The sequence below is a fragment of the Rhincodon typus genome, chromosome 25 (genome assembly GCF_021869965.1).
Source record: "Rhincodon typus isolate 14 chromosome 25, sRhiTyp1.1, whole genome shotgun sequence".
NCBI classification, from domain to species: Eukaryota; Metazoa; Chordata; class Chondrichthyes; order Orectolobiformes; family Rhincodontidae; genus Rhincodon; species Rhincodon typus.
In genome coordinates, this window is record NC_063356.1 from 35,693,957 (window position 1) to 35,706,242 (window position 12,286).

Consider the following 12,286-nt stretch of genomic DNA (forward strand, 5'->3'; position numbering starts at 1 on the left):
TGGCAAAGGGGCAAATGCTAAAAATGATTGAATAGCTAGCCTTTCTTTTATGGCATATTATATGACCTGTCCATTGTGAATAGAATACATTCAAAGCAGAATGACAGCAATGCTTCAGAACTCTAAACTTTTTGCATTGACCTATTTTCCTTCTACTTGCATTTCACTCCACCGTACACAAAGAAGTATATTTTAAAATGTTTAAAATGCCTGTAAAGTAATTAAATAACCCAAGGCACTTTACAGGAGCAATAGTAAAGTGAAATATGATACTGAGGAGATTCAGGGAGATATTCCTTTTGAGTCAGATGGCTAAAAGCTTGGTTAAAAGGTAGGTGTTAAAGGAGGCATGCAAGGTAGACAGATACAAGAAGAGTCCAAACTTTCGTATCTAATCAACTGAAGGAGCAGCAACAAATGGTGGAGCCATCAAAATTGGGCTAATCAAAAGATCAAAATTGAAAGAGTCCAGATATCTAATTAGGCTGAGAGAGAACCACTATATATGTAGAGCTCAATCCACCCCTCTGTCAGCACGGTATATGTTGTGATCATGTCCTACAGAATCATTTGGAATGCCTTGAGTAGATTCACTACTATACATTCTTCTTATTGATATTAATGTAAGTTGTGGTTCCAAAGACTAAAAGAGCACACTTTTTAAATAAATTTCAAAAATACAATGTTGGATGGTGAGGGGTGGAATGTGAGATGAGAAACTATTATTTTCATATTCTTGCCCTCTCCATAAAGACAAGTTCGGGTTCATATGTGGAATGAACTGCCAGAGAAAGTGGTAGATACAGATACAACTACAACCTTTAAAACACATTTGGATATATGAATAGAAAAGCTTTAGAGGGATATGTGTCAAATACAGCCAAGTGGGACTAGTTTAGTCTGGGAAACTTGGTCGACATGGACAAGTGGGACTGAAGGGTCAGATTCCATGCTGTATGAACCTAAGTGGGGACAGATGCCCACAGAAGATAGACTCAGTCTTAAGAAAGAAAATAGCTTTATTACATAGTGCTTAACAGTTAGTTTCATTATGTCTGAGACACAGGAGAGTCTCTCATGAGACATGAGGCTCACCTTGAGAAGAATTGCATGTCACTGTTAGTTATATGGACTTAGCAATAGAACAATTCAGAGAGAAATATTGACCATTAGCTACATAATCTTGAGTTGATGTTACAAACAAACCAATCAGGATCGTAATAAATGGTGGACAGGTTCAATATCCAAGTGGCCACCTCCTCATCCTAGCCCATATGTTCACATATAGCTTCTGGAAATCTACATAAAGGTATTTTAAGTTTGGAACAAAGTGTTGAAAGGAACATACTGAAACTGCAATCAGATACAGTGGCCAGAAAGTTCTGACAATAGGGAACAATGAATGACTCAATTTCAGTTACAAATATGGCTCTGGGCCCCGAGGCAGTCCCAACACACGTAAATGCCTGTAACTTATGAGGGAAGTTTAAACTTTTGATTCCATGCTGATGTTACTGCTTGATTCCCGACAACAGTGAACCATAGAACCGTTGTTCTAACATTGGGATCAAACTTAGAACAACAGTGATATTGCCCTGTACTTACCCAGTTTTTCATACAGATTTACTTTGAGCTTTCTCTAACAGGTGTAAAGCCTGCTGAAGAGTGTAGTCAAAGTGTTATAGATGAGACCAGACGCCCTCAAAAATATACTAAGAAAGTACCCTACAGCCGAACTCTTTCTTATGTTAAAAGGTAAATGTGAGCTGTTGTGTTCCAGATGCAATTCGATTGGCCAAATTACTCAGCGCTAAGCAAAACACGATTTATTCCAACACTATAGTTAAAATACAAGAAAAGATAAAAGGAACTTGGAATAACTTAATTCTGTTGGAAAACCTAATAGAATAGTAGATACAGTACCTATTACTAAGTAACTGTTCCAATATAGTAACATCCACACTCTTGGCAAAACGCAAATTCAGAAAAAAGATTGTCTCACATGCAACTCCCCTAGCAGGCAGACAACCCCCAACTTTTGGAGAAAAAAATAGCTTCCACTTCTTCAAGACCCCAACAGCAACTGCTGAAAGCTGACTAAAAATCCTGGATTACACAGATATGGTTGACGGCATTATCAATCACTGAAGGGGGGATGTTACGGTTCTTGAATTAGGAGGACATCTGGGATGTGCGGGAGTAGAACGCCCCATCTTGGGAGCAGACAAGGCGGAGGCAGAGAAATTAGGAGTAGGGGATTGCATTCTTGCAGGAAGGTGGGTGAGAGGATATGTAGTCCAGGTAGCTGTGGGAGTCAGTGGGCTTGAAATAGATGTCAGTTTCGAGGCGGCCACCAGAGATGGAGTCGGAGAGGTCCAGGAAGGAGAGGGAGGTATTGGAGATGGTCCAGGTGAATTTGAGGTTGGGGTGAATGGTGTTAGTAAGGTTGGCGAATTGTTCAAGCTCCTCGTGGGAGCATGAAGCAGCCCTGATACAGTCATTAATGTAGCGGAAGAAGAGGTGGGGATAGTGCCAGTGTAACAGTGGAAAAGGGATTGTTCCATGTATCCTACGAAGAGGCAGGCATAGCTTGGACCCATGCAGGTGCCTGTGGCCACCTTCTTTGTCTGTAGGAAATGGGGGGAGTCAAAGGAGAAGTTGTTAAAGGTAAGGACGAGTTCGGCTAAGCAAATGAGGGCGCCAGTGGAGGGGGACTGGTTGGGCCTGCAGGAGATGAAGAAGTGTTGGGGATACAAGGGTACACTTTTACCTGACTTGTATCTGACACAACCTGTCCATCTTCTCTCCCACCTATCTGCCCCTCCCACCTCACTGACCAATCCCCACTGCCTGGCCTGCTGTGTTCCTCCAGCTCCACACTGTGTCTCAAGCATCTGCAGTTCTTGCTATCTCTAAAAATTCTGGATCTGTGAGAGCTTGGCCACAACCACACAGGCTGTTTCTATTGTCCCAACTTAAAAAAAAGTACACAAGGCCTCACAAGTTGTTTATTTTTCACAGACTGCTCAGTATCTGTCCCCAGTCTCTCTAAAAGAAACCAGAACAAAACACACCTTGTAAAGCCACAGCATTGTCACAAAAGTACATCAGCTGGAGTGTGCCACAGCAAGCAAAATACACCCAAACCTCAATTCCTAACAAGGTTCACACCCTTCTGTCACTCATCTTCTGCTATCCCTGGATCCTATGCCACTGACATCAGGAGAATATTGTCGGGGAGTGCGTGTGGATGGGGAAGTGATAATTATTCGGTGTGAAGGACAATCAAATTATGGAATTGTTGGAGGAGGTGAAAATTGTTGGAGGAGGTGAAGGGGGAAAATTTTCAGCTATGGAGTATTAACCACTCCATCTAAAAACAATGCAACTTAGTGAATAGAAGAGAGATATAGAGGTGGGTATCTTCAGTTTAAGGCAAAGAAAGGGTGTGTGACTCCACTGGCATTGAGCTTGCCACTTGGCTTCCAGATTCTGCTCATTGCTGGACCTCTGCTGGAGACAGCACCAGAAGGTGCAAAGGCTCCACATTTGGACAGCAGCGGGTGCTCTACCACTCATCAAAAGAGCTGAGCAATTAAGCCTGATTTTAAATATACACATAATTGATTAACTTAGAGTTAAAATTTGACCCATTGCAATATTGTTGTAATAAAGTACAAGTAAACCTTAGAATTGTAAATGAATTGAAATCAGGATTTTTAACAGCAGAGAGAAAAAAACAACTTAAGAAGAATTACATTGTCAATATATCTTAAGAATATTCAATACCATTGTGTTAAAAATCTTGAAATAGCAAAGGCAGATAAAAAGAATAATATTTTACTATGTCGCCCTATTCATTGCACATTTCCTGAAAATACCAAATATTTGCAGTTAAATCCAAGCATTTTCTCAATAGGTGTTATTAAGGTTTGAGGAAAAGTTGTGGTGACACCAGAAGGCATTTGATCATCTTTTTCTGTCAAAAATCTTTCTTCTTTCTCTCTTTAGTTTTCTTTTGACAAACAGCATTCCAGGCAAGATGTGAGAATTCATGAAGAATTGACAACAATTAAACGTTCACTGGCTATAAACTGAGGCCAGTAATTGTACCAAAGTAATTATTTTGTGTAACTGGAGTTATTTGCATTTCTATTATGTTACAAATCACTTGTGTGAATGAAAAATTACACATGATGAAGAATATAAGTAATGGAGGAACTTTCAATTGCCTTCCGCCTTACACCGGCATTATAATCAGGGCCAAATGTTACTGACCAACAACCCGAACTGTTCCAAGGTTTTTGACATTAGTCAAGTTGATTGCTTAGTGTTAGCATTTCAAGGATTTCAACCTTTACACAGAAGAAATGATCACTGCTGTAGGGTTTTCCAATAAAAAACTTCCTATGCACTACAGATCATTGTTTTGCATGTTTCAAGGGAAATAGAAATAACAGTAAATGTAACAGGGCACTTGTAATCACAATGGTACAGACACATTGGATTGAATCTCATAAACATTTGGTTGAGTATGAGTTGTTTCTTTGAAGAGATTCTTGGTTCAGAACCTAACAAGATCTCTCACCATTTTTTTTTTTAAGAAAGAAGCAAACTTAATGCATCAACAATGCATTACCCCAACTCCCTTCCCCACCCCATGGCATTCCTTGGGTCAAATTCCATCCATTTTATCATGTACCACTCCCAGAATAATTCACTACTCACTGAATATCCTCATTCTTCTTGCATCAGCCTTTCAATGCTAGTTGCTGGTGACCCTTGCAATGCAGGTTTCTCATTCGTGAGCATTCTGCGGTGAGATGTCAAGAAATTATGGAGGTTTGGCAAATGTCAGTTGCTAATATCCATGGACAAAGGGGGCATGTGATTGGTACCCATGGATTGTGCCCTGAGATGCTGCTTGGTGCTGAGCAGCATAGATGCTCCACGCAACCAGTGGTTAGCTCAACATCTAGCTTGTTTAACACATTTAGTAAGATTAGAAGTTGAATATTAAATGAGGCAAAATAAAAACCAAAAAGAACTGCAGATGCAAAAATAAAGTTGCTGGAAAACCTCAGCAGGTCTGGCAGCATCTGTGAAGGAGAAAACAGAGTTAACGTTTCGGGTCTGGTGACCCTTCCTCAGAACTGAGAACAGAACTCAGAACAGTTCTGAGGAAGGGTCACCAGACCCGAAACGTTAACTTCATTAAATGAGACAAGTTGTGTCATTAATAAGGCATTCAAAATACTCTCATCTTCAATTGGCAAAACCAAAAGAACTGGCAGATGCTGGAAATAGTAACAAGAACAGAAATTGCTTGAAAAACTCAGCAAAGTCTGGCAGCATCTGTTTAAAAAGAAAAAGGTTGGAATGGAAATCCTGTCAGAGAGAGAAGCCAAACTTCAAGGTGGGCACGCTTGGAAGAATTATGACACTAAATAAAAAACCAAGAGAACAGCGGATGCTGCCAGACTTTTTCCAGCAATTTCTGATTTAGTCCCTTTAATTGGCAACTCGTCACTGCCTCATCTGATATCCACCTCAGCACTTGGCAAATGCAACAAAGATGCAGCAAGAGATAGTAGGAACTGCCGATGCTGGAGTCTGAGATAACAAAGTGTAGAGCTGGATGAACACAGCAGGCCAGGCAGCATCAGAGGAGCAAGAAAGCTAACGTTTTGGGTCTGGACCCTTCTTCAGAAAGATGCAGCAACTTGCTCCCAACGTCAAGATAAGCTTCGTTGGAAATCTGACGCAATTCTACCATGGATTTCACTACAGCCAATGTTGTTTAGGCTCCTATAGGATTCCACCCATTATTTGTTCAAGTTCTCATCAGAAAGGGCTGATTGTGTGTATTTTACCTTTGCTCAACTGAAGCATCTGATGCATTTGCTCATTTCAGCTTTACTTTATAAATATTAATTTCCATTTAACTTATCTCCAGTGCTTCCTCTATTATTAGGTTATGTTTACTGTAATTTGTTTGCCTTCAACTAAAAGAGCTTAGTCAGCTTTGCAAGAATTCAGAAATCAAGTCAAGGTAGCCAGCGCAATAAAGCAGATCAACACAAAACTCTCGACCTGAATGCACCTAACCCATTCAACAGAAATTCCCAATTTACACTCCATCTGATTTTACTCGGCATTGAATCAATAGAAGACAAAACTAGATGGTGTGAAAGATGGAAATCCAAACCAGTCCATGCCAGCTCTTTGGGGTGATTAGATGAAAACTAGGACTGAAATCTTTTAATCAGCAAAGAAATCATAAAAATCAGAAGTCCTGCTGTATATTGCTCACAGTAACAGGGAATAGAGGAGTCTATCAAGCATCTGAATAGAATAGAATAGAATAGATATTTATTGTCACATGTACTTTGACATGAAAAATACAGTGAAAAGTTTTATAAGACGCCCAACACATCAATCTCAGAAGTCATGCATAATAAGAAGAAATAAGTAAAATTAAAGCAAAGTTCATCGCAGTTCTGCTAACAGCTCCTGGGCTCAGGGAAAGCCGATTAAGGAATGATGGAATACCCTGAAGATGCAGCTGAGCTGAGACCACTATTCTGGGACAGGACTGCTATGCAGAGCTGCTAAAATACTGCACTGGAAGCCTCCAAAGTGGGCTGCTATGCCAGGCCGAGACCACCACTCCTGGACGAGACTGCTTGCAGGCCACTGGAATACTGGAAAGCTGAAGACAAAGACCTCCGCACGGGGACGAAACCTCCATGTCAGGACAAGACCGCTACGTTGTGCTGAGACTGCAACTTCTCCTCCTTCAGGTGCCCGGGCCTGGCTGCGGTCCTGGAGCCTCGGCCTAACTTCCGAGTCCAGGTCAGGGGAGTCAGCCAGGATCTGCTCCTTGCTCACCGGGAGAACCCGAGCTGGGGTGGATCTGTGTCCGGCTCGTTCTACTGTTGCTTCCGCTGGAGGCCTCCTCCTTTACACACCACTCTCCAGACTTAGAAGAAAAGAAAAAGAAGAAAAAGTAAACAAAAGAGAAAAGAAAGCTGACAGGATCGTACGAGTCTCCGGGCTCAGCTCACCTACTCTGCCACCAACTTTTCAAAAAAAGATTGTGGATTAATGTTATAGGCCATTGTGGTTGTTTTCAATGGACAGAATGAAGCTTCTATTGCAGAATTCTAGTCCCTTCAGGCTTTGACAACTGGCTGTACAGACTATGGGTGCCAACATATATACTACCTTAAACAAGATGGCAGATACCTTCCCTGTGGCCCCACAACACATCGCTAATCTGCATCAAATTTCTTTCCCTTAAAAGAATTGTGCGGCATGATGTACCACTGTCTAGGAGAGAGGATGATGGCAAAAGTTTAGTCAAGAGGGAAAAAGGAAGGAAGCAAGCATACAAATGGTTTACAAAACTGATACCAAACAAGGCCCTTGTGGAACATAAAAGGAAGCAGGAAAGAATTCAAATAAGGAATTAAGAGGGCTAAATTTGGCCAAGAAATGTCCTTGGCAAGTAGGATTAAGGAGAATCCTAAATCACTTGATATGTATATTCGCAGCAAGAGGGTAGCTAGGGGAAGGGTAGGTCCACTCAAGGACAAAGGAGGGAATTTATGCATGGAGCCAGAGAAAGTGGGTGAGGTCCTTAATGATTATTAAGCATCAGTATTCACTCAGGAGATGAACATGGATGGTGGTTAAGTTTAGGGAGGGATATATTGATATTCTCTGGCATACTAATATTAACGAGGAGGTGGCATTGGGTGTCTTGAAAAACATTAACGTAAATACTTCCCCAGGGCCTAATAGGACCTAGCCCAAGATACTGAGGGAGGCAAGGGATTAGATTACTGGGGCCTTGATAGAGACCTTTGTATCATTTTTAGCTTCAGGTGAGGTCCCAGAAGACTAGAGGAGAGCCAATGTTGTTCCTTTGTTTAAGAAGACAACAGGGATAATCCAGGAAATTATAGGCCAATGAGTCTTACATCAGTGGTAGGGAAATTTGTGGAGAATATTCTTAAGGAACAGGATTTACTTGTATTTAGAAAAAAATGAACTTATTAGGGACATGGACGTCTTGTCTCACAATTTTGATTGAGTTTTTCGAGGAAGTGATGAAGATAATCAATGAGAGCAAGGCAGTGGATGTTGTCCACATGGACTTTACTAAAAACATTTGACAAGATCCCTTATGGATGCTGGTCCAGAAAATGTGTTAAGTCACATGGGATCCATGGTGAATAGGCAAGTTCAATGCAAAACTGACTTGGTCATGGAGGTCAAAGGTAGTTGTGGAGCGGTATTTTTCTGACTGGAGGGCTGTGACTAGTGGTGTTCCACAAGGATTGGTGCTGGGACCCCTGTTGTTTGCAATATATATGTATATGATTTGGAGGGGAATGTAGGCTGTCTGATTAGTAAGTTTGCAGACAACTTGAAAATTGGTGAAGTTGCGGATAGTGAAGAAGTTTGTCAAAGGATACGGCAGGATATAGATCAGTTGGAAAGTTAGGTGGAGAAATGGCAGATGGAATTTAATCTGGATAAGTGTGAGGTGATGCATTTTGGGAGATCAAATGCAAGATGAAAGTATACAGTAAATGGCAGAATCCTTAGGAGCATTGATATATGGAGGGATCTTGGGGTGCAAGTCCATAGCTCCCTGAAAGTGGCAACACCAGTGGATAAGGTGGTAAAGAAGACATACGGCATGCTTGCTTTCATCAGTTGAGGCACTGAGTGTAAAAGTTGGCAAATCATGTTGCAGCTGCACAAAACTTTAGTTAGGCGACACTTGGAATATCGTGTGCAGTTCTGGTTGCCACACTGTAGGAAAGATGTGGAGGCTTTGGAGAGGGTGCAAAAGATTCTGAATTGTCCTCTGGGCAATTACGGATGGGCAATAAATGCTGTCTAGCCACTGATGCCCTCATCCCATTAATGAATTTAAAAAATCATAAATATAGAGCAAGATTTATTGATTATTTAAGTAGAAGAAAGAGTTCAATTAGTTACAATGGACAGCAAACAGGTTAAGAGAGACCAAGTTTTCTAAACCTGCCTAAAGCCAAGAGAAGTACTGCTCCAGGAACAAGACGTTTTTGAACAATCAGACAAGTAGCAATCAATAGAACATTTCATCAGATGTTCAAGACTCTTGGAAGAACCCACAGAAAAAGAAAATCCATTGTGGTAAGTTATGATGACAAATAAAAAAAAGTTTCACATGGGCTGAGAAGAGACAGTGACCAGCCAGCTGAAATAGGCTGAAGCCCATTTGGGAAGAACATTAACCTGCTCTATCAATATCCTTTCTCCCACAAAACTCCACACACCCCCAGTATTGCTGCCCCCTCCACACTTCGCATCAGCTCTGATGAGGAGCCATCTAGACTCAAAACGTTAGCTTCCTCTCTCTCTATGGATGTTGCCTTACCTGCTGTGATCTCCAACATTTTTTTGTTTTCTTGTAAGAACAAATTAATGATCAAGGATGTATTACTATTCACGAGTATTATGTTGAAGGATGACCAGAAAGTCAAAGTTGTACAGGACAGAAACAGACCCTTCAGTCCAACTCAACCATGCTGACCAAATGTTCAGTGAGTTGGCCAAGAACACATAACCTTTTACGAACAACACCTCTCCTGGGCCAGCAATATATCATTCTTACCTCTCTGCAGGGCAGGCAACTTGGTACAGATTAGTGACTTGCTGTGAGACCACAGAGAAAGTATCTGCCATTCTGATTAAGTTGGCATCTATGTTGGCATATGTAATCTGCATAGCCAATCATTAAGGCCTGCAGGGATTAGACTTTCAGAATTGAAGTTGCAGTCCATCCATTGAAGAGCAGCTGACTAGTAAGTTTAGTAGGAACAACCTTCTCAGCCAAGGACATCCAAAAGAAAACAGGTTCTCTGGGGTAGAGACTTTAGAAATCACAAAGATTTAATTGATCTCTCCATCCTCAAGAAAAGGAGATAAGGTACAAATCAAGATCAACAGTCCTCAAGCTACAAATTGTAAATCTGAAGAGAAGGCAATCTAGAACAATTGTAAATCCTCTAGATTGTCTGAATTTGTGAAGTCATTGACTTTAACAGGGATGAGGTAGTGGTAAAGATAAATACGTTCATGGATGTATAAATGTTAACTGTGAGAAAAAGATTGTGGGAGATGTTGTATAAAGTATTGGTTCTGAAAGGGTGAGTGTTAGTCACTGCATTAAAAAGTACCAATCTACTGATATCATGAGGCTTGGAATAGAAATGGCAGAACATCTTGAAATTTTTATAGAGGCCCAATAGTTTTAGTTGCAATGCCCAGATCTTCTGATCAGGTTCAAAGACCCTACTTCAGACCCTGATCAGACAAAGAAATGTACACTTCTCCTTGGAGGAGTTTTCCGAGTGAACCTCTGGGCCAATAGACTACAGCTGAAGCAGTTTAGTCTAAGCCAGGAATCCTTGCAGCTAGGAAAGAAATGAATCAGCATTGAAATCACTTCCCATTTTTCAATGCTGGTCGCAATATTCAAGCATTTAAAGATCCTGAAGGTACTTTGACAAATGCTGACAGAAGATAAGATAAGAGTTTAAGATAAGCGGGAGAGCAAGTACAATGCCAAGTGGGTAGGGGGCTTTTAGGGTGATAGTTGAGTGAGGTAAAGTAAGGGAGTAGGGCGTCATACTGGGGGAAGGACAGGGGGAGCAGCATTGTGGGGTGCCAGGTGGATAATGGATTACAGGTGCCAGGTGAGTGCAGGGGTAGGGTATAGATAGGGACTGGGGTGGTTGGTGGGTAACCTTCCCTGATTAACTGAAACTAGGTGTGTTCGCAACTGACTAACACTGGATTTTGTACTTGTCCAAATTTACATTCCACCTCCATCTTTTGAATGTCACAATCAGTGTTTCCCATATTGATAGTTGTTTTACAGTCCAGTATGAAATTGATTTGCTCGTTAACATATCTGTACGTTAACATACCTGTTCTTATTTTGGGCAAATAACAGTGCTATTTAAAGCAGTGATCAGTGAAATGTAAACATGTAAAGTATTTTGGCACACAAATAATCATTGAATTTTGTATAACAGAGGGCAATACAATGTAGTGATATAAAGCAAATCACAATATTTTCCACAACAAAGCTTTCAAAATCAAAACCGTGGCCATAACATGGGGAACTAATGAACCTGCTTTCCACTTAAACTTTATTCCAAATTTAACATTTAATCAAGTCAGCAATCAGGCAGTTTAAATGTTATCTTGTGAAATGCTTCAAATCAAAACACACCACTCACTGTCATATTGGCTAAGTCCAATAGGAAAGTATCAAGTTTGAACTTTGATTTTGATTTTAATTAATGATCTTGTCCAGTACAAACCAGGAGCTTAACACCCTTTTTTAAGGATGGAAAAATCAAGAAGTCTCAATCATTGTGCAATGACATCTTCCGGAAATTTCAGCTCTGCACATACTGAGTAGGAAAGGGAACTTGACACAAATGCCTCAGACAACTCATCAAACTGTCAACATACATGCCTAGACTTGGATAAAAGCACTGCAGGTCATCAATGTTCAATGTATACAATCAACAGTCATCATGTTTATATGGAGGAAGAAAATTGGACAAAAGTATTGTTTAAAATCACAGCTGAGGGATATCATATTATTACCGATAGTTCCCTTTGCTTCATTTTAATTGTATTAATGCAAGAACTTCACAAAAATGAAATGAAAACAAAAACAAAAACCATATATGCTGTACAGAAGAGATGCAGGCAGTTCAGGTTATTGTAGATAAGATTTGTACCTTACTCAACGACACCATCCATTCCACACATACACGTACCAAAAGCTAATAGTGCACAAATAATTCCCAAGAACCAACTATAATTTGTATTATTCTTTCCACCAGGTGTATTTCCAGATCCATTTCTAGCAACTACATAATTTCCCCTCAGTACCCTCCTAGCTTCACTTGGCTGCTGTTTTTATTGATCCATGACTGCTCTCCCAAAGGTATTGCTATACATAGATGAATTATATAAGCACTTGTAAATTTTGATATACAACTTGTAACAAAGCAAGATGCAGTCATAGAGTCATAGAGCATGGAAATAGACCCATCAGTCCAACTCGTCCATGCCGACTAGACATCCCAATCTGATCTAGTTCTGTTTGCCAGCATTTGGCTCATATCCCTCTAAACCCTTCCTATTCACATACCCATCCAGATGCCTTTTAAATGTTGTAATTGTACCAGCCTCCACCAATTCC

General features: G+C 40.6%; 1 protein-coding gene across 1 annotated transcript in view; it reads right to left on the reverse strand.

Moving 5' to 3' along the window:
* The window catches only part of LOC109913838 (cadherin EGF LAG seven-pass G-type receptor 2-like), a 990,249-nt gene that overhangs the window by 967,921 nt on the left and 10,042 nt on the right, over window positions 1–12,286 (reverse strand). The window lies entirely within an intron of this gene.